The 21,518-nt window shown below is 38.0% G+C and overlaps 26 non-coding genes across 26 annotated transcripts; all 26 read right to left on the bottom strand.

The window, feature by feature from the left end:
• Positions 1-376: 376 nt before the first annotated feature.
• Positions 377-448, bottom strand: TRNAG-UCC (transfer RNA glycine (anticodon UCC)). The gene has a single exon. It is a non-coding gene; the product is annotated as a tRNA-Gly (tRNA).
• Positions 449-1,022: 574 nt separating this feature from the next.
• Positions 1,023-1,094, bottom strand: TRNAG-UCC (transfer RNA glycine (anticodon UCC)). Its single transcript has one exon. It is a non-coding gene; the product is annotated as a tRNA-Gly (tRNA).
• An 867-nt stretch (positions 1,095-1,961) lies between these two features.
• TRNAG-UCC (transfer RNA glycine (anticodon UCC)) lies at positions 1,962-2,033 on the bottom strand. The gene has a single exon. It is a non-coding gene; the product is annotated as a tRNA-Gly (tRNA).
• A 251-nt stretch (positions 2,034-2,284) lies between these two features.
• TRNAG-UCC (transfer RNA glycine (anticodon UCC)) lies at positions 2,285-2,356 on the bottom strand. The gene has a single exon. It is a non-coding gene; the product is annotated as a tRNA-Gly (tRNA).
• Positions 2,357-2,915: 559 nt separating this feature from the next.
• On the bottom strand, positions 2,916-2,987 carry TRNAG-UCC (transfer RNA glycine (anticodon UCC)). Its single transcript has one exon. It is a non-coding gene; the product is annotated as a tRNA-Gly (tRNA).
• An 888-nt stretch (positions 2,988-3,875) lies between these two features.
• On the bottom strand, positions 3,876-3,947 carry TRNAG-UCC (transfer RNA glycine (anticodon UCC)). The gene has a single exon. It is a non-coding gene; the product is annotated as a tRNA-Gly (tRNA).
• An 866-nt stretch (positions 3,948-4,813) lies between these two features.
• TRNAG-UCC (transfer RNA glycine (anticodon UCC)) lies at positions 4,814-4,885 on the bottom strand. Its single transcript has one exon. It is a non-coding gene; the product is annotated as a tRNA-Gly (tRNA).
• A 1,195-nt stretch (positions 4,886-6,080) lies between these two features.
• Positions 6,081-6,152, bottom strand: TRNAG-UCC (transfer RNA glycine (anticodon UCC)). The gene has a single exon. It is a non-coding gene; the product is annotated as a tRNA-Gly (tRNA).
• Positions 6,153-6,403: 251 nt separating this feature from the next.
• TRNAG-UCC (transfer RNA glycine (anticodon UCC)) lies at positions 6,404-6,475 on the bottom strand. The gene has a single exon. It is a non-coding gene; the product is annotated as a tRNA-Gly (tRNA).
• A 903-nt stretch (positions 6,476-7,378) lies between these two features.
• TRNAG-UCC (transfer RNA glycine (anticodon UCC)) lies at positions 7,379-7,450 on the bottom strand. Its single transcript has one exon. It is a non-coding gene; the product is annotated as a tRNA-Gly (tRNA).
• A 251-nt stretch (positions 7,451-7,701) lies between these two features.
• TRNAG-UCC (transfer RNA glycine (anticodon UCC)) lies at positions 7,702-7,773 on the bottom strand. Its single transcript has one exon. It is a non-coding gene; the product is annotated as a tRNA-Gly (tRNA).
• Positions 7,774-8,332: 559 nt separating this feature from the next.
• Positions 8,333-8,404, bottom strand: TRNAG-UCC (transfer RNA glycine (anticodon UCC)). Its single transcript has one exon. It is a non-coding gene; the product is annotated as a tRNA-Gly (tRNA).
• Positions 8,405-9,599: 1,195 nt separating this feature from the next.
• Positions 9,600-9,671, bottom strand: TRNAG-UCC (transfer RNA glycine (anticodon UCC)). The gene has a single exon. It is a non-coding gene; the product is annotated as a tRNA-Gly (tRNA).
• Positions 9,672-10,866: 1,195 nt separating this feature from the next.
• Positions 10,867-10,938, bottom strand: TRNAG-UCC (transfer RNA glycine (anticodon UCC)). The gene has a single exon. It is a non-coding gene; the product is annotated as a tRNA-Gly (tRNA).
• Positions 10,939-12,132: 1,194 nt separating this feature from the next.
• Positions 12,133-12,204, bottom strand: TRNAG-UCC (transfer RNA glycine (anticodon UCC)). The gene has a single exon. It is a non-coding gene; the product is annotated as a tRNA-Gly (tRNA).
• Positions 12,205-12,455: 251 nt separating this feature from the next.
• On the bottom strand, positions 12,456-12,527 carry TRNAG-UCC (transfer RNA glycine (anticodon UCC)). Its single transcript has one exon. It is a non-coding gene; the product is annotated as a tRNA-Gly (tRNA).
• A 903-nt stretch (positions 12,528-13,430) lies between these two features.
• On the bottom strand, positions 13,431-13,502 carry TRNAG-UCC (transfer RNA glycine (anticodon UCC)). The gene has a single exon. It is a non-coding gene; the product is annotated as a tRNA-Gly (tRNA).
• Positions 13,503-13,759: 257 nt separating this feature from the next.
• Positions 13,760-13,831, bottom strand: TRNAG-UCC (transfer RNA glycine (anticodon UCC)). Its single transcript has one exon. It is a non-coding gene; the product is annotated as a tRNA-Gly (tRNA).
• A 324-nt stretch (positions 13,832-14,155) lies between these two features.
• TRNAG-UCC (transfer RNA glycine (anticodon UCC)) lies at positions 14,156-14,227 on the bottom strand. The gene has a single exon. It is a non-coding gene; the product is annotated as a tRNA-Gly (tRNA).
• A 1,828-nt stretch (positions 14,228-16,055) lies between these two features.
• Positions 16,056-16,127, bottom strand: TRNAG-UCC (transfer RNA glycine (anticodon UCC)). The gene has a single exon. It is a non-coding gene; the product is annotated as a tRNA-Gly (tRNA).
• A 257-nt stretch (positions 16,128-16,384) lies between these two features.
• TRNAG-UCC (transfer RNA glycine (anticodon UCC)) lies at positions 16,385-16,456 on the bottom strand. The gene has a single exon. It is a non-coding gene; the product is annotated as a tRNA-Gly (tRNA).
• A 1,196-nt stretch (positions 16,457-17,652) lies between these two features.
• Positions 17,653-17,724, bottom strand: TRNAG-UCC (transfer RNA glycine (anticodon UCC)). The gene has a single exon. It is a non-coding gene; the product is annotated as a tRNA-Gly (tRNA).
• An 867-nt stretch (positions 17,725-18,591) lies between these two features.
• Positions 18,592-18,663, bottom strand: TRNAG-UCC (transfer RNA glycine (anticodon UCC)). The gene has a single exon. It is a non-coding gene; the product is annotated as a tRNA-Gly (tRNA).
• A 574-nt stretch (positions 18,664-19,237) lies between these two features.
• On the bottom strand, positions 19,238-19,309 carry TRNAG-UCC (transfer RNA glycine (anticodon UCC)). Its single transcript has one exon. It is a non-coding gene; the product is annotated as a tRNA-Gly (tRNA).
• Positions 19,310-19,566: 257 nt separating this feature from the next.
• On the bottom strand, positions 19,567-19,638 carry TRNAG-UCC (transfer RNA glycine (anticodon UCC)). The gene has a single exon. It is a non-coding gene; the product is annotated as a tRNA-Gly (tRNA).
• A 574-nt stretch (positions 19,639-20,212) lies between these two features.
• Positions 20,213-20,284, bottom strand: TRNAG-UCC (transfer RNA glycine (anticodon UCC)). The gene has a single exon. It is a non-coding gene; the product is annotated as a tRNA-Gly (tRNA).
• Positions 20,285-21,518: the final 1,234 nt, after the last annotated feature.

Here is a 21,518-nt window from a genome sequence, read left to right as displayed (position 1 = left end):
CTTTGAACATTTTTAATGAACTTTTGATCCGAGAACATGCTCAATAACATTTGGAAGTATGAAAAAACTGCATTGGAAGTCAACTGCTTGGAAGGCAGCTATGCTCACCACTATACCACCAACGCTTGACTGAGTCTGCTAAAGCAAATATTTCCCAAGTACGTAAGTCAGGTCACATGTTCTAAAAATATGCACGAGATGCCATGTTACACCGTGGCTTGACTGAAATGATTAAAACAATATAAAACCTCAGACAGGGATGGAATCAAAAGTAATTTTTATAGGAATATACCATGAATTTTACAAAGCTTTGAACATTTTTAATGAACTTTTGATCCGAGAACATGCTCAACAACATTTGGAAGTATGAAAAAACTGCGTTGGCCGGGAATCGAACCCGGGTCAACTGCTTGGAAGGCAGCTATGCTCACCACTATACCACCAACGCTTGACTGAGTCTGCTAAAGCAAATATTTCCCAAGTACGTAAGTCAGGTCACATGTTCTAAAAATATGCACGAGATGCCATGTTACACCATGGCTTGACTGAAATGATTGAAACAATATAAAAGGAGTACCTCAGACAGGGATGGAATCAAAATTAATTTTTATAGGAAGATATCATGAACATTTGAACATTTTTAATGAACTTTTGATCCGAGAACATGCTCAACATTTGGAAGTATGAAAAAACTGCATTGGCCGGGAATCGCACCCGGGTCAACTGCTTGGAAGGCAGCTATGCTCACCACTATACCACCAACGCTTGACTGAGTCTGCTAAAGCAAATATTTCCCAAGTACGTAAGTCAGGTCACATGTTCTAAAAATATGCACGAGATGCCATGTTACACCATGGCTTGACTGAAATGATTGAAACAATATAAAAGGAGTACCTCAGACAGGGATGGAATCAAAAGTAATTTTTATAGGAAGATATCATACATTTTACAAAGCTTTGAACATTTTTAATGAACTTTTGATACGAGAACATGATTAATAACATTTGGAAGTATGAAAAAACTGCGTTGGCCGGGAATCGAACCCGGGTCAACTGCTTGGAAGGCAGCTATGCTCACCACTATACCACCAACGCTTGACTGAGTCTGCTAAAGCAAATATTTCCCAAGTACGTAAGTCAGGTCACAAGTTCTAAAAATATGCACGAGATGCCATGTTACACCATGGCTTGACTGAAATTATTGAAACAATATAAAACCTCAGACAGGGATGGAATCAAAAGTAATTTTTATAGGAAGATATCATACATTTTACAAAGCTTTGAACATTTTTAATGAACTTTTGATCCGAGAACATGCTCAATAACATTTGGAAGTATGAAAAAACTGCATTGGAAGTCAACTGCTTGGAAGGCAGCTATGCTCACCACTATACCACCAACGCTTGACTGAGTCTGCTAAAGCAAATATTTCCCAAGTACGTAAGTCAGGTCACATGTTCTAAAAATATGCACGAGATGCCATGTTACATCATGGCTTGACTGAAATGATTGAAACAATATAAAACCTCAGACAGGGATGGAATCAAAAGTAATTTTTATAGGAAGATATCATACATTTTACAAAGCTTTGAACATTTTTAATGAACTTTTGATCCGAGAACATGCTCAATAACATTTGGAAGTATGAAAAAACTGCATTGGAAGTCAACTGCTTGGAAGGCAGCTATGCTCACCACTATACCACCAACGCTTGACTGAGTCTGCTAAAGCAAATATTTCCCAAGTACGTAAGTCAGGTCACATGTTCTAAAAATATGCAAGAGATGCCATGTTACATCATGGCTTGACTGAAATGATTGAAACAATATAAAACCTCAGACAGGGATGGAATCAAAAGTAATTTTTATAGGAATATACCATGAATTTTACAAAGCTTTGAACATTTTTAATGAACTTTTGATCCGAGAACATGCTCAATAACATTTGGAAGTATGAAAAAACTGCGTTGGCCGGGAATCGAACCCGGGTCAACTGCTTGGAAGGCAGCTATGCTCACCACTATACCACCAACGCTTGACTGAGTCTGCTAAAGCAAATATTTCCCAAGTACGTAAGTCAGGTCACATGTTCTAAAAATATGCACGAGATGCCATGTTACACCATGGCTTGACTGAAATGATTGAAACAATATAAAACCTCAGACAGGGATGGAATCAAAAGTAATTTTTATAGGAATATACCATGAATTTTACAAAGCTTTGAACATTTTTAATGAACTTTTGATCCGAGAACATGCTCAACAACATTTGGAAGTATGAAAAAACTGCGTTGGCCGGGAATCGAACCCGGGTCAACTGCTTGGAAGGCAGCTATGCTCACCACTATACCACCAACGCTAGACTGAATCTGCTAAAGCAAATATTTCCCAAGTACGTAAGTCAGGTCACATGTTCTAAAAATATGCACGAGATGCCATGTTACACCATGGCTTGACTGAAATGATTGAAACAATATAAAACCTCAGACAGGGATGGAATCAAAAGTAATTTTTATAGGAATATACCATGAATTTTACAAAGCTTTGAACATTTTTAATGAACTTTTGATCCGAGAACATGCTCAACAACATTTGGAAGTATAAAAAAACTGCATTGGAAGTCAACTGCTTGGAAGGCAGCTATGCTCACCACTATACCACCAACGCTTGACTGAGTCTGCTAAAGCAAATATTTCCCACGTACGTAAGTCAGGTCACATGTTCTAAAAATATGCACGAGATGCCATGTTACACCATGGCTTGACTGAAATGATTGAAACAATATAAAACCTCAGACAGGGATGGAATCAAAAGTAATTTTTATAGGAAGATATCATACATTTTACAAAGCTTTGAACATTTTTAATGAACTTTTGATCCGAGAACATGCTCAATAACATTTGGAAGTATGAAAAAACTGCGTTGGCCGGGAATCGAACCCGGGTCAACTGCTTGGAAGGCAGCTATGCTCACCACTATACCACCAACGCTTGACTGAGTCTGCTAAAGCAAATATTTCCCACGTACGCAAGTCAGGTCACATGTTCTAAAAATATGCACGAGATGCCATGTTACACCATGGCTTGACTGAAATGATTTAAACAATATAAAAGGAGTACCTCAGACAGGGATGGAATCAAAAGTAATTTTTATAGGAAGATATCATGAATTTTACAAAGCTTTGAACATTTTTAATGAACTTTTGATCCGAGAACATGCTTAATAACATTTGGAAGTAAGAAAAAACTGCGTTGGCCGGGAATCTAACCCGGGTCAACTGCTTGGAAGGCAGCTATGCTCACCACTATACCACCAACGCTTGACTGAGTCTGCTAAAGCAAATATTTCCCACGTACGTAAGTCAGGTCACATGTTCTAAAAATATGCACGAGATGCCATGTTACACCATGGCTTGACTGAAATGATTGAAACAATATAAAACCTCAGACAGGGATGGAATCAAAAGTAAGTTTTATAGGAAGATATTATACATTTTACAAAGCTTTGAACATTTTTAATGAACTTTTGATCCGAGAACATGCTCAATAACATTTGGAAGTATGAAAAAACTGCATTGGAAGTCAACTGCTTGGAAGGCAGCTATGCTCACCACTATACCACCAACGCTTGACTGAGTCTGCTAAAGCAAATATTTCCCACGTACGTAAGTCAGGTCACATGTTCTAAAAATATGCACGAGATGCCATGTTACACCATGGCTTGACTGAAATGATTGAAACAATATAAAACCTCAGACAGGGATGGAATCAAAAGTAATTTTTATAGGAAGATATCATACATTTTACAAAGCTTTGAACATTTTTAATGAACTTTTGATCCGAGAACATGCTCAATAACATTTGGAAGTATGAAAAAACTGCGTTGGCCGGGAATCGAACCCGGGTCAACTGCTTGGAAGGCAGCTATGCTCACCACTATACCACCAACGCTTGACTGAGTCTGCTAAAGCAAATATTTCCCACGTACGTAAGTCAGGTCACATGTTCTAAAAATATGCACGAGATGCCATGTTACACCATGGCTTGACTGAAATGATTGAAACAATATAAAACCTCAGACAGGGATGGAATCAAAAGTAAGTTTTATAGGAAGATATTATACATTTTACAAAGCTTTGAACATTTTTAATGAACTTTTGATCCGAGAACATGCTCAATAACATTTGGAAGTATGAAAAAACTGCATTGGAAGTCAACTGCTTGGAAGGCAGCTATGCTCACCACTATACCACCAACGCTTGACTGAGTCTGCTAAAGCAAATATTTCCCACGTACGTAAGTCAGGTCACATGTTCTAAAAATATGCACGAGATGCCATGTTACACCATGGCTTGACTGAAATGATTGAAACAATATAAAACCTCAGACAGGGATGGAATCAAAAGTAATTTTTATAGGAAGATATCATACATTTTACAAAGCTTTGAACATTTTTAATGAACTTTTGATCCGAGAACATGCTCAATAACATTTGGAATATGAAAAAACTGCATTGGAAGTCAACTGCTTGGAAGGCAGCTATGCTCACCACTATACCACCAACGCTTGACTGAGTCTGCTAAAGCAAATATTTCCCACGTACGTAAGTCAGGTCACATGTTCTAAAAATATGCACGAGATGCCATGTTACACCATGGCTTGACTGAAATGATTGAAACAATATAAAACCTCAGACAGGGATGGAATCAAAAGTAATTTTTATAGGAAGATATCATACATTTTACAAAGCTTTGAACATTTTTAATGAACTTTTGATCCGAGAACATGCTCAATAACATTTGGAAGTATGAAAAAACTGCGTTGGCCGGGAATCGAACCCGGGTCAACTGCTTGGAAGGCAGCTATGCTCACCACTATACCACCAACGCTTGACTGAGTCTGCTAAAGCAAATATTTCCCACGTACGCAAGTCAGGTCACATGTTCTAAAAATATGCACGAGATGCCATGTTACACCATGGCTTGACTGAAATGATTTAAACAATATAAAAGGAGTACCTCAGACAGGGATGGAATCAAAAGTAATTTTTATAGGAAGATATCATGAATTTTACAAAGCTTTGAACATTTTTAATGAACTTTTGATCCGAGAACATGCTTAATAACATTTGGAAGTAAGAAAAAACTGCGTTGGCCGGGAATCTAACCCGGGTCAACTGCTTGGAAGGCAGCTATGCTCACCACTATACCACCAACGCTTGACTGAGTCTGCTAAAGCAAATATTTCCCACGTACGTAAGTCAGGTCACATGTTCTAAAAATATGCACGAGATGCCATGTTACACCATGGCTTGACTGAAATGATTGAAACAATATAAAACCTCAGACAGGGATGGAATCAAAAGTAAGTTTTATAGGAAGATATTATACATTTTACAAAGCTTTGAACATTTTTAATGAACTTTTGATCCGAGAACATGCTCAATAACATTTGGAAGTATGAAAAAACTGCATTGGAAGTCAACTGCTTGGAAGGCAGCTATGCTCACCACTATACCACCAACGCTTGACTGAGTCTGCTAAAGCAAATATTTCCCACGTACGTAAGTCAGGTCACATGTTCTAAAAATATGCACGAGATGCCATGTTACACCATGGCTTGACTGAAATGATTGAAACAATATAAAACCTCAGACAGGGATGGAATCAAAAGTAATTTTTATAGGAAGATATCATACATTTTACAAAGCTTTGAACATTTTTAATGAACTTTTGATCCGAGAACATGCTCAATAACATTTGGAATATGAAAAAACTGCATTGGAAGTCAACTGCTTGGAAGGCAGCTATGCTCACCACTATACCACCAACGCTTGACTGAGTCTGCTAAAGCAAATATTTCCCACGTACGTAAGTCAGGTCACATGTTCTAAAAATATGCACGAGATGCCATGTTACACCATGGCTTGACTGAAATGATTGAAACAATATAAAACCTCAGACAGGGATGGAATCAAAAGTAATTTTTATAGGAAGATATCATACATTTTACAAAGCTTTGAACATTTTTAATGAACTTTTGATCCGAGAACATGCTCAATAACATTTGGAAGTATGAAAAAACTGCGTTGGCCGGGAATCGAACCCGGGTCAACTGCTTGGAAGGCAGCTATGCTCACCACTATACCACCAACGCTTGACTGAGTCTGCTAAAGCAAATATTTCCCACGTACGTAAGTCAGGTCACATGTTCTAAAAATATGCACGAGATGCCATGTTACACCATGGCTTGACTGAAATGATTGAAACAATATAAAACCTCAGACAGGGATGGAATCAAAAGTAATTTTTATAGGAATATACCATGAATTTTACAAAGCTTTGAACATTTTTAATGAACTTTTGATCCGAGAACATGCTCAACAACATTTGGAAGTATAAAAAAACTGCGTTGGCCGGGAATCGAACCCGGGTCAACTGCTTGGAAGGCAGCTATGCTCACCACTATACCACCAACGCTTGACTGAGTCTGCTAAAGCAAATATTTCACACGTACGTAAGTCAGGTCACATGTTCTAAAAATATGCACGAGATGCCATGTTACACCATGGCTTGACTGAAATGATTGAAACAATATAAAACCTCAGACAGGGATGGAATCAAAAGTAATTGTTATAGGAATATACCATGAATTTTACAAAGCTTTGAACATTTTTAATGAACTTTTGATCCGAGAACATGCTCAATAACATTTGGAAGTATGAAAAAACTGCGTTGGCCGGGAATCGAACCCGGGTTAACTGCTTGGAAGGCAGCTATGCTCACCACTATACCACCAACGCTTGATTGAGTCTGCTAAAGCAAATATTTCCCAAGTACGCAAGTCAGGTCACATGTTCTAAAAATATGCACGAGATGCCATGTTACACCATGGCTTGACTGAAATGATTTAAACAATATAAAAGGAGTACCTCAGACAAGGATGGAATCAAAAGTAATTTTTATAGGAAGATATCATGAATTTTACAAAGCTTTGAACATTTTTAATGAACTTTTGATCCGAGAACATGCTTAATAACATTTGGAAGTAAGAAAAAACTGCGTTGGCCGGGAATCTAACCCGGGTCAACTGCTTGGAAGGCAGCTATGCTCACCACTATACCACCAACGCTTGACTGAGTCTGCTAAAGCAAATATTTCCCAAGTACGTAAGTCAGGTCACATGTTCTAAAAATATGCACGAGATGCCATGTTACACCATGGCTTGACTGAAATGATTGAAACAATATAAAACCTCAGACAGGGATGGAATCAAAAGTAATTTTTATAGGAATATACCATGAATTTTACAAAGCTTTGAACATTTTTAATGAACTTTTGATCCGAGAACATGCTCAACAACATTTGGAAGTATGAAAAAACTGCGTTGGCCGGGAATCGAACCCGGGTCAACTGCTTGGAAGGCAGCTATGCTCACCACTATACCACCAACGCTTGACTGAGTCTGCTAAAGCAAATATTTCCCAAGTACGTAAGTCAGGTCACATGTTCTAAAAATATGCACGAGATGCCATGTTACACCATGGCTTGACTGAAATGATTGAAACAATATAAAACCTCAGACAGGGATGGAATCAAAAGTAATTTTTATAGGAATATACCATGAATTTTACAAAGCTTTGAACATTTTTAATGAACTTTTGATCCGAGAACATGCTCAACAACATTTGGAAGTATGAAAAAACTGCGTTGGCCGGGAATCGAACCCGGGTCAACTGCTTGGAAGGCAGCTATGCTCACCACTATACCACCAACGCTAGACTGAATCTGCTAAAGCAAATATTTCCCAAGTACGTAAGTCAGGTCACATGTTCTAAAAATATGCACGAGATGCCATGTTACACCATGGCTTGACTGAAATGATTGAAACAATATAAAACCTCAGACAGGGATGGAATCAAAAGTAATTTTTATAGGAATATACCATGAATTTTACAAAGCTTTGAACATTTTTAATGAACTTTTGATCCGAGAACATGCTCAACAACATTTGGAAGTATAAAAAAACTGCATTGGAAGTCAACTGCTTGGAAGGCAGCTATGCTCACCACTATACCACCAACGCTTGACTGAGTCTGCTAAAGCAAATATTTCCCACGTACGTAAGTCAGGTCACATGTTCTAAAAATATGCACGAGATGCCATGTTACACCATGGCTTGACTGAAATGATTGAAACAATATAAAACCTCAGACAGGGATGGAATCAAAAGTAATTTTTATAGGAAGATATCATACATTTTACAAAGCTTTGAACATTTTTAATGAACTTTTGATCCGAGAACATGCTCAATAACATTTGGAAGTATGAAAAAACTGCGTTGGCCGGGAATCGAACCCGGGTCAACTGCTTGGAAGGCAGCTATGCTCACCACTATACCACCAACGCTTGACTGAGTCTGCTAAAGCAAATATTTCCCACGTACGCAAGTCAGGTCACATGTTCTAAAAATATGCACGAGATGCCATGTTACACCATGGCTTGACTGAAATGATTTAAACAATATAAAAGGAGTACCTCAGACAGGGATGGAATCAAAAGTAATTTTTATAGGAAGATATCATGAATTTTACAAAGCTTTGAACATTTTTAATGAACTTTTGATCCGAGAACATGCTTAATAACATTTGGAAGTAAGAAAAAACTGCGTTGGCCGGGAATCTAACCCGGGTCAACTGCTTGGAAGGCAGCTATGCTCACCACTATACCACCAACGCTTGACTGAGTCTGCTAAAGCAAATATTTCCCACGTACGTAAGTCAGGTCACATGTTCTAAAAATATGCACGAGATGCCATGTTACACCATGGCTTGACTGAAATGATTGAAACAATATAAAACCTCAGACAGGGATGGAATCAAAAGTAAGTTTTATAGGAAGATATTATACATTTTACAAAGCTTTGAACATTTTTAATGAACTTTTGATCCGAGAACATGCTCAATAACATTTGGAAGTATGAAAAAACTGCATTGGAAGTCAACTGCTTGGAAGGCAGCTATGCTCACCACTATACCACCAACGCTTGACTGAGTCTGCTAAAGCAAATATTTCCCACGTACGTAAGTCAGGTCACATGTTCTAAAAATATGCACGAGATGCCATGTTACACCATGGCTTGACTGAAATGATTGAAACAATATAAAACCTCAGACAGGGATGGAATCAAAAGTAATTTTTATAGGAAGATATCATACATTTTACAAAGCTTTGAACATTTTTAATGAACTTTTGATCCGAGAACATGCTCAATAACATTTGGAATATGAAAAAACTGCATTGGAAGTCAACTGCTTGGAAGGCAGCTATGCTCACCACTATACCACCAACGCTTGACTGAGTCTGCTAAAGCAAATATTTCCCACGTACGTAAGTCAGGTCACATGTTCTAAAAATATGCACGAGATGCCATGTTACACCATGGCTTGACTGAAATGATTGAAACAATATAAAACCTCAGACAGGGATGGAATCAAAAGTAATTTTTATAGGAAGATATCATACATTTTACAAAGCTTTGAACATTTTTAATGAACTTTTGATCCGAGAACATGCTCAATAACATTTGGAAGTATGAAAAAACTGCGTTGGCCGGGAATCGAACCCGGGTCAACTGCTTGGAAGGCAGCTATGCTCACCACTATACCACCAACGCTTGACTGAGTCTGCTAAAGCAAATATTTCCCACGTACGCAAGTCAGGTCACATGTTCTAAAAATATGCACGAGATGCCATGTTACACCATGGCTTGACTGAAATGATTTAAACAATATAAAAGGAGTACCTCAGACAGGGATGGAATCAAAAGTAATTTTTATAGGAAGATATCATGAATTTTACAAAGCTTTGAACATTTTTAATGAACTTTTGATCCGAGAACATGCTTAATAACATTTGGAAGTAAGAAAAAACTGCGTTGGCCGGGAATCTAACCCGGGTCAACTGCTTGGAAGGCAGCTATGCTCACCACTATACCACCAACGCTTGACTGAGTCTGCTAAAGCAAATATTTCCCACGTACGTAAGTCAGGTCACATGTTCTAAAAATATGCACGAGATGCCATGTTACACCATGGCTTGACTGAAATGATTGAAACAATATAAAACCTCAGACAGGGATGGAATCAAAAGTAAGTTTTATAGGAAGATATTATACATTTTACAAAGCTTTGAACATTTTTAATGAACTTTTGATCCGAGAACATGCTCAATAACATTTGGAAGTATGAAAAAACTGCATTGGAAGTCAACTGCTTGGAAGGCAGCTATGCTCACCACTATACCACCAACGCTTGACTGAGTCTGCTAAAGCAAATATTTCCCACGTACGTAAGTCAGGTCACATGTTCTAAAAATATGCACGAGATGCCATGTTACACCATGGCTTGACTGAAATGATTGAAACAATATAAAACCTCAGACAGGGATGGAATCAAAAGTAATTTTTATAGGAAGATATCATACATTTTACAAAGCTTTGAACATTTTTAATGAACTTTTGATCCGAGAACATGCTCAATAACATTTGGAATATGAAAAAACTGCATTGGAAGTCAACTGCTTGGAAGGCAGCTATGCTCACCACTATACCACCAACGCTTGACTGAGTCTGCTAAAGCAAATATTTCCCACGTACGTAAGTCAGGTCACATGTTCTAAAAATATGCACGAGATGCCATGTTACACCATGGCTTGACTGAAATGATTGAAACAATATAAAACCTCAGACAGGGATGGAATCAAAAGTAATTTTTATAGGAAGATATCATACATTTTACAAAGCTTTGAACATTTTTAATGAACTTTTGATCCGAGAACATGCTCAATAACATTTGGAAGTATGAAAAAACTGCGTTGGCCGGGAATCGAACCCGGGTCAACTGCTTGGAAGGCAGCTATGCTCACCACTATACCACCAACGCTTGACTGAGTCTGCTAAAGCAAATATTTCCCACGTACGCAAGTCAGGTCACATGTTCTAAAAATATGCACGAGATGCCATGTTACACCATGGCTTGACTGAAATGATTTAAACAATATAAAAGGAGTACCTCAGACAGGGATGGAATCAAAAGTAATTTTTATAGGAAGATATCATGAATTTTACAAAGCTTTGAACATTTTTAATGAACTTTTGATCCGAGAACATGCTTAATAACATTTGGAAGTAAGAAAAAACTGCGTTGGCCGGGAATCTAACCCGGGTCAACTGCTTGGAAGGCAGCTATGCTCACCACTATACCACCAACGCTTGACTGAGTCTGCTAAAGCAAATATTTCCCACGTACGTAAGTCAGGTCACATGTTCTAAAAATATGCACGAGATGCCATGTTACACCATGGCTTGACTGAAATGATTGAAACAATATAAAACCTCAGACAGGGATGGAATCAAAAGTAAGTTTTATAGGAAGATATCATACATTTTACAAAGCTTTGAACATTTTTAATGAACTTTTGATCCGAGAACATGCTCAATAACATTTGGAATATGAAAAAACTGCATTGGAAGTCAACTGCTTGGAAGGCAGCTATGCTCACCACTATACCACCAACGCTTGACTGAGTCTGCTAAAGCAAATATTTCCCACGTACGTAAGTCAGGTCACATGTTCTAAAAATATGCACGAGATGCCATGTTACACCATGGCTTGACTGAAATGATTGAAACAATATAAAACCTCAGACAGGGATGGAATCAAAAGTAATTTTTATAGGAAGATATCATACATTTTACAAAGCTTTGAACATTTTTAATGAACTTTTGATCCGAGAACATGCTCAATAACATTTGGAATATGAAAAAACTGCATTGGAAGTCAACTGCTTGGAAGGCAGCTATGCTCACCACTATACCACCAACGCTTGACTGAGTCTGCTAAAGCAAATATTTCCCACGTACGTAAGTCAGGTCACATGTTCTAAAAATATGCACGAGATGCCATGTTACACCATGGCTTGACTGAAATGATTGAAACAATATAAAACCTCAGACAGGGATGGAATCAAAAGTAATTTTTATAGGAAGATATCATACATTTTACAAAGCTTTGAACATTTTTAATGAACTTTTGATCCGAGAACATGCTCAATAACATTTGGAAGTATGAAAAAACTGCGTTGGCCGGGAATCGAACCCGGGTCAACTGCTTGGAAGGCAGCTATGCTCACCACTATACCACCAACGCTTGACTGAGTCTGCTAAAGCAAATATTTCCCACGTACGTAAGTCAGGTCACATGTTCTAAAAATATGCACGAGATGCCATGTTACACCATGGCTTGACTGAAATGATTGAAACAATATAAAACCTCAGACAGGGATGGAATCAAAAGTAATTTTTATAGGAATATACCATGAATTTTACAAAGCTTTGAACATTTTTAATGAACTTTTGATCCGAGAACATGCTCAACAACATTTGGAAGTATAAAAAAACTGCGTTGGCCGGGAATCGAACCCGGGTCAACTGCTTGGAAGGCAGCTATGCTCACCACTATACCACCAACGCTTGACTGAGTCTGCTAAAGCAAATATTTCACACGTACGTAAGTCAGGTCACATGTTCTAAAAATATGCACGAGATGCCATGTTACACCATGGCTTGACTGAAATGATTGAAACAATATAAAACCTCAGACAGGGATGGAATCAAAAGTAATTGTTATAGGAATATACCATGAATTTTACAGAGCTTTGAACATTTTTAATGAACTTTTGATCCGAGAACATGCTCAATAACATTTGGAAGTATGAAAAAACTGCGTTGGCCGGGAATCGAACCCGGGTTAACTGCTTGGAAGGCAGCTATGCTCACCACTATACCACCAACGCTTGATTGAGTCTGCTAAAGCAAATATTTCCCAAGTACGCAAGTCAGGTCACATGTTCTAAAAATATGCACGAGATGCCATGTTACACCATGGCTTGACTGAAATGATTTAAACAATATAAAAGGAGTACCTCAGACAGGGATGGAATCAAAAGTAATTTTTATAGGAAGATATCATGAATTTTACAAAGCTTTGAACATTTTTAATGAACTTTTGATCCAAGAACATGCTTAATAACATTTGGAAGTAAGAAAAAACTGCGTTGGCCGGGAATCTAACCCGGGTCAACTGCTTGGAAGGCAGCTATGCTCACCACTATACCACCAACGCTTGACTGAGTCTGCTAAAGCAAATATTTCCCAAGTACGTAAGTCAGGTCACATGTTCTAAAAATATGCACGAGATGCCATGTTACACCATGGCTTGACTGAAATGATTGAAACAATATAAAACCTCAGACAGGGATGGAATCAAAAGTAATTTTTATAGGAATATACCATGAATTTTACAAAGCTTTGAACATTTTTAATGAACTTTTGATCCGAGAACATGCTCAACAACATTTGGAAGTATAAAAAAACTGCGTTGGCCGGGAATCGAACCCGGGTCAACTGCTTGGAAGGCAGCTATGCTCACCACTATACCACCAACGCTAGACTGAGTCTGCTAGAGCAAATATTTCCCAAGTACGTAAGTCAGGTCACATGTTCTAAAAATATGCACGAGATGCCATGTTACACCATGGCTTGACTGAAATGATTTAAACAATATAAAAGGAGTACCTCAGACAGGGATGGAGTCAAAAGTAATTTTTATAGGAAGATATCATGAATTTTACAAAGCTTTGAACATTTTTAATGAACTTTTGATCCGAGAACATGCTCAACAACATTTGGAAGTATGAAAAAACTGCGTTGGCCGGGAATCGAACCCGGGTCAACTGCTTGGAAGGCAGCTATGCTCACCACTATACCACCAACGCTTGACTGAGTCTGCTAAAGCAAATATTTCCCACGTACGTAAGTCAGGTCACATGTTCTAAAAATATGCACGAGATGCCATGTTACACCATGGCAAATATTTCCCACGTACGTAAGTCAGGTCACATGTTCTAAAAATATGCACGAGATGCCATGTTACACCATGGCTTGACTGAAATGATTGAAACAATATAAAACCTCAGACAGGGATGGAATCAAAAGTAATTTTTATAGAAATATACCATGAAATTTACAAAGCTTTGAACATTTTTAATGAACTTTTGATCCGAGAACATGCTCAACAACATTTGGAAGTATGAAAAAACTGCGTTGGCCGGGAATCGAACCCGGGTCAACTGCTTGGAAGGCAGCTATGCTCACCACTATACCACCAACGCTTGACTGAGTCTGCGAAAGCAAATATTTCCCACGTACGTAAGTCAGGTCACATGTTCTAAAAATATGCACGAGATGCCATGTTACACCATGGCTTGACTGAAATGATTGAAACAATATAAAACCTCAGACAGGGATGGAATCAAAAGTAATTTTTATAGGAAGATATCATACATTTTACAAAGCTTTGAACATTTTTAATGAACTTTTGATCCGAGAACATGCTCAATAACATTTGGAAGTATGAAAAAACTGCATTGGAAGTCAACTGCTTGGAAGGCAGCTATGCTCACCACTATACCACCAACGCTTGACTGAGTCTGCTAAAGCAAATATTTCCCACGTACGTAAGTCAGGTCACATGTTCTAAAAATATGCACGAGATGCCATGTTACACCATGGCTTGACTGAAATGATTGAAACAATATAAAACCTCAGACAGGGATGGAATCAAAAGTAATTTTTATAGGAAGATATCATACATTTTACAAAGCTTTGAACATTTTTAATGAACTTTTGATCCGAGAACATGCTCAATAACATTTGGAAGTATGAAAAAACTGCATTGGAAGTCAACTGCTTGGAAGGCAGCTATGCTCACCACTATACCACCAACGCTTGACTGATTCTGCTAAAGCAAATATTTCCCAAGTACGTAAGTCAGGTCACATGTTCTAAAAATATGCACGAGATGCCATGTTACACCATGGCTTGACTGAAATGATTGAAACAATATAAAAGGAGTACCTCAGACAGGGATGGAATCAAAATTAATTTTTATAGGAATATACGATGAATTTTACAAAGCTTTGAACATTTTTAATGAACTTTTGATCCGAGAACATGCTCAACAACATTTGGAAGTATGAAAAAACTGCGTTGGCCGGGAATCGAACCCGTGTCAACTGCTTGGAAGGCAGCTATGCTCACCACTATACCACCAACGCTTGACTGAGTCTGCTAAAGCAAATATTTCCCACGTACGTAAGTCAGGTCACATGTTCTAAAAATATGCACGAGATGCCATGTTACACCATGGCTTGACTGAAATGATTGAAACAATATAAAACCTCAGACAGGGATGGAATCAAAAGTAATTTTTATAGGAATATACCATGAATTTTACAAAGCTTTGAACATTTTTAATGAACTTTTGATCCGAGAACATGCTCAACAACATTTGGAAGTATGAAAAAACTGCATTGGAAGTCAACTGCTTGGAAGGCAGCTATGCTCACCACTATACCACCAACGCTTGACTGAGTCTGCTAAAGCAAATATTTCCCACGTACGTAAGTCAGGTCACATGTTCTAAAAATATGCACGAGATGCCATGTTACACCATGGCTTGACTGAAATGATTGAAACAATATAAAACCTCAGACAGGGATGGAATCAAAAGTAATTGTTATAGGAATATACCATGAATTTTACAAAGCTTTGAACATTTTTAATGAACTTTTGATCCGAGAACATTGTTCAATAACATTTGGAAGTATGAAAAAACTGCGTTGGCCGGGAATCAAACCCGGGTCAACTGCTTGGAAGGCAGCTATGCTCACCACTATACCACCAACGCTTGACTGAGTCTGCTAAAGCAAATATTTCCCAAGTACGTAAGTCAGGTCACATGTTCTAAAAATATGCACGAGATGCCATGTTACACCATGGCTTGACTGAAATGATTGAAACAATATAAAACCTCAGACAGGGATGGAATCAAAAGTAATTTTTATAGGAATATACCATGAATTTTACAAAGCTTTGAACATTTTTAATGAACTTTTGATCCGAGAACATGCTCAACAACATTTGGAAGTATAAAAAAACTGCGTTGGCCGGGAATCGAACCCGGGTCTACTGCTTGGAAGGCAGCTATGCTCACCACTATACCACCAACGCTAGACTGAGTCTGCTAGAGCAAATATTTCCCAAGTACGTAAGTCAGGTCACATGTTCTAAAAATATGCATGAGATGCCATGTTACACCATGGCTTGACTGAAATGATTTAAACAATATAAAAGGAGTACCTCAGACAGGGATGGAATCAAAAGTAATTTTTATAGGAAGATATCATGAATTTTACAAAGCTTTGAACATTTTTAATGAACTTTTGATCCGAGAACATGCTCAACAACATTTGGAAGTATGAAAGAACTGCGTTGGCCGGGAATCGAACCCGGGTCAACTGCTTGGAAGGCAGCTATGCTCACCACTATACCACCAACGCTTGACTGAGTCTGCTAAAGCAAATATTTCCCACGTACGTAAGTCAGGTCACATGTTCTAAAAATATGCACGAGATGCCATGTTACACCATGGCTTGACTGAAATGATTGAAACAATATAAAACCTCAGACAGGGATGGAATCAAAAGTAAGTTTTATAGGAAGATATTATACATTTTACAAAGCTTTGAACATTTTTAATGAACTTTTGATCCGAGAACATGCTCAATAACATTTGGAAGTATGAAAAAACTGCATTGGAAGTCAACTGCTTGGAAGGCAGCTATGCTCACCACTATACCACCAACGCTTGACTGAGTCTGCTAAAGCAAATATTTCCCACGTACGTAAGTCAGGTCACATGTTCTAAAAATATGCACGAGATGCCATGTTACACCATGGCTTGACTGAAATGATTGAAACAATATAAAACCTCAGACAGGGATGGAATCAAAAGTAATTTTTATAGGAAGATATCATACATTTTACAAAGCTTTGAACATTTTTAATGAACTTTTGATCCGAGAACATGCTCAATAACATTTGGAAGTATGAAAAAACTGCATTGGAAGTCAACTGCTTGGAAGGCAGCTATGCTCACCACTATACCACCAACGCTTGACTGAGTCTGCTAAAGCAAATATTTCCCACGTACGTAAGTCAGGTCACATGTTCTAAAAATATGCACGAGATGCCATGTTACACCATGGCTTGACTGAAATGATTGAAACAATATAAAACCTCAGACAGGGATGGAATCAAAAGTAATTTTTATAGGAAGATATCATACATTTTACAAAGCTTTGAACATTTTTAATGAACTTTTGATCCGAGAACATGCTCAATAACATTTGGAAGTATGAAAAAACTGCGTTGGCCGGGAATCAAACCCGGGTCAACTGCTTGGAAGGCAGCTATGCTCACCACTATACCACCAACGCTAGACTGAGTCTGCTAGAGCAAATATTTCCCAAGTACGTAAGTCAGGTCACATGTTCTAAAAATATGCATGAGATGCCATGTTACACCATGGCTTGACTGAAATGATTTAAACAATATAAAAGGAGTACCTCAGACAGGGATGGAATCAAAAGTAATTTTTATAGGAAGATATCATGAATTTTACAAAGCTTTGAACATTTTTAATGAACTTTTGATCCGAGAACATGCTCAACAACATTTGGAAGTATGAAAGAACTGCGTTGGCCGGGAATCGAACCCGGGTCAACTGCTTGGAAGGCAGCTATGCTCACCACTATACCACCAACGCTTGACTGAGTCTGCTAAAGCAAATATTTCCCACGTACGTAAGTCAGGTCACATGTTCTAAAAATATGCACGAGATGCCATGTTACACCATGGCTTGACTGAAATGATTGAAACAATATAAAACCTCAGACAGGGATGGAATCAAAAGTAAGTTTTATAGGAAGATATTATACATTTTACAAAGCTTTGAACATTTTTAATGAACTTTTGATCCGAGAACATGCTCAATAACATTTGGAAGTATGAAAAAACTGCATTGGAAGTCAACTGCTTGGAAGGCAGCTATGCTCACCACTATACCACCAACGCTTGACTGAGTCTGCTAAAGCAAATATTTCCCACGTACGTAAGTCAGGTCACATGTTCTAAAAATATGCACGAGATGCCATGTTACACCATGGCTTGACTGAAATGATTGAAACAATATAAAACCTCAGACAGGGATGGAATCAAAAGTAATTTTTATAGGAAGATATCATACATTTTACAAAGCTTTGAACATTTTTAATGAACTTTTGATCCGAGAACATGCTCAATAACATTTGGAAGTATGAAAAAACTGCATTGGAAGTCAACTGCTTGGAAGGCAGCTATGCTCACCACTATACCACCAACGCTTGACTGAGTCTGCTAAAGCAAATATTTCCCACGTACGTAAGTCAGGTCACATGTTCTAAAAATATGCACGAGATGCCATGTTACACCATGGCTTGACTGAAATGATTGAAACAATATAAAACCTCAGACAGGGATGGAATCAAAAGTAATTTTTATAGGAAGATATCATACATTTTACAAAGCTTTGAACATTTTTAATGAACTTTTGATCCGAGAACATGCTCAATAACATTTGGAAGTATGAAAAAACTGCGTTGGCCGGGAATCGAACCCGGGTCAACTGCTTGGAAGGCAGCTATGCTCACCACTATACCACCAACGCTTGACTGAGTCTGCTAAAGCAAATATTTCCCACGTACGTAAGTCAGGTCACATGTTCTAAAAATATGCACGAGATGCCATGTTACACCATGGCTTGACTGAAATGATTGAAACAATATAAAACCTCAGACAGGGATGGAATCAAAAGTAATTTTTATAGGAATATACCATGAATTTTACAAAGCTTTGAACATTTTTAATGAACTTTTGATCCGAGAACATGCTCAACAACATTTGGAAGTATAAAAAAACTGCGTTGGCCAGGAATCGAACCCGGGTCAACTGCTTGGAAGGCAGCTATGCTCACCACTATACCACCAACGCTTGACTGAGTCTGCTAAAGCAAATATTTCACACGTACGTAAGTCAGGTCACATGTTCTAAAAATATGCACGAGATGCCATGTTACACCATGGCTTGACTGAAATGATTGAAACAATATAAAACCTCAGACAGGGATGGAATCAAAAGTAATTGTTATAGGAATATACCATGAATTTTACAAAGCTTTGAACATTTTTAATGAACTTTTGATCCGAGAACATGCTCAATAACATTTGGAAGTATGAAAAAACTGCGTTGGCCGGGAATCGAACCCGGGTCAACTGCTTGGAAGGCAGCTATGCTCACCACTATACCACCAACGCTTGATTGAGTCTGCTAAAGCAAATATTTCCCAAGTACGCAAGTCAGGTCACATGTTCTAAAAATATGCACGAGATGCCATGTTACACCATGGCTTGACTGAAATGATTTAAACAATATAAAAGGAGTACCTCAGACAGGGATGGAATCAAAAGTAATTTTTATAGGAAGATATCATGAATTTTACAAAGCTTTGAACATTTTTAATGAACTTTTGATCCGAGAACATGCTTAATAACATTTGGAAGTAAGAAAAAACTGCGTTGGCCGGGAATCGAACCCGGGTCAACTGCTTGGAAGGCAGCTATGCTCACCACTATACCACCAACGCTTGACTGAGTCTGCTAAAGCAAATATTTCCCACGTACGTAAGTCAGGTCACATGTTCTAAAAATATGCACGAGATGCCATGTTACACCATGGCTTGACTGAAATGATTGAAACAATATAAAACCTCAGACAGGGATGGAATCAAAAGTAATTTTTATAGGAATATACCATGAATTTTACAAAGCTTTGAACATTTTTAATGAACTTTTGATCCGAGAACATGCTCAACAACATTTGGAAGTATAAAAAAACTGCGTTGGCCAGGAATCGAACCCGGGTCAACTGCTTGGAAGGCAGCTATGCTCACCACTATACCACCAACGCTTGACTGAGTCTGCTAAAGCAAATATTTCACACGTACGTAAGTCAGGTCACATGTTCTAAAAATATGCACGAGATGCCATGTTACACCATGGCTTGACTGAAATGATTGAAACAATATAAAACCTCAGACAGGGATGGAATCAAAAGTAATTGTTATAGGAATATACCATGAATTTTACAAAGCTTTGAACATTTTTAATGAACTTTTGATCCGAGAACATGCTCAATAACATTTGGAAGTATGAAAAAACTGCGTTGGCCGGGAATCGAACCCGGGTCAACTGCTTGGAAGGCAGCTATGCTCACCACTATACCACCAACGCTTGATTGAGTCTGCTAAAGCAAATATTTCCCAAGTACGCAAGTCAGGTCACATGTTCTAAAAATATGCACGAGATGCCATGTTACACCATGGCTTGACTGAAATGATTTAAACAATATAAAAGGAGTACCTCAGAAAGGGATGGAATCAAAAGTAATTTTTATAGGAAGATATCATGAATTTTACAAAGCTTTGAACATTTTTAATGAACTTTTGATCCGAGAACATGCTTAATAACATTTGGAAGTAAGAAAAAACTGCGTTGGCCGGGAATCTAACCCGGGTCAACTGCTTGGAAGGCAGCTATGCTCACCTCTATACCACCAACGCTTGATTGAGTCTGCTAAAGCAAATATTTCCCAAGTACGCAAGTCAGGTCACATGTTCTAAAAATATGCACGAGATGCCATGTTACACCATGGCTTGACTGAAATGATTTAAACAATATAAAAGGAGTACCTCAGACAGGGATGGAATCAAAAGTAATTTTTATAGGAAGATATCATGAATTTTACAAAGCTTTGAACATTTTTAATGAACTTTTGATCCGAGAACATGCTTAATAACATTTGGAAGTAAGAAAAAACTGCGTTGGCCGGGAATCTAACCCGGGTCAACTGCTTGGAAGGCAGCTATGCTCGCCACTATACCACCAACGCTTGACTGAGTCTGTTAAAGCAAATATTTCCCAAGTACGTAAATCAGGTCAAATGTTCTAAAAATATGCACGAGATGCCATGTTACACCATGGCTTGACTGAAATGATTGAAACAATATAAAACCTCAGACAGGGATGGAATCAAAAGTAATTTTTATAGGAAGATATCATACATTTTACAAAGCTTTGAACATTTTTAATGAACTTTTGATCCGAGAACATGCTCAATAACATTTGGAAGTATGAAAAAACTGCGTTGGCCGGGAATCGAACCCTGGTCAACTGCTTGGAAGGCAGCTATGCTCACCACTATACCACCAACGCTTGACTGAGTCTGCTAAAGCAAATATTTCCCACGTACGTAAGTCAGGTCACATGTTCTAAAAATATGCACGAGATGCCATGTTACACCATGGCAAATATTTCCCACGTACGTAAGTCAGGTCACATGTTCTAAAAATATGCACGAGATGCCATGTTACACCATGGCTTGACTGAAATGATTGAAACAATATAAAACCTCAGACAGGGATGGAATCAAAAGTAATTTTTATAGAAATATACCATGAAATTTACA

The sequence above is a fragment of the Crinia signifera genome, unplaced genomic scaffold (assembly GCF_055691185.1).
Source record: "Crinia signifera unplaced genomic scaffold, ASM5569118v1 HAP2_SCAFFOLD_103, whole genome shotgun sequence".
Taxonomy (NCBI): domain Eukaryota; kingdom Metazoa; phylum Chordata; class Amphibia; order Anura; family Myobatrachidae; genus Crinia; species Crinia signifera.
The sequence above is the reverse complement of the archived record's forward strand: the minus strand, read 5'-3'. Positions and strand labels throughout refer to the sequence as shown.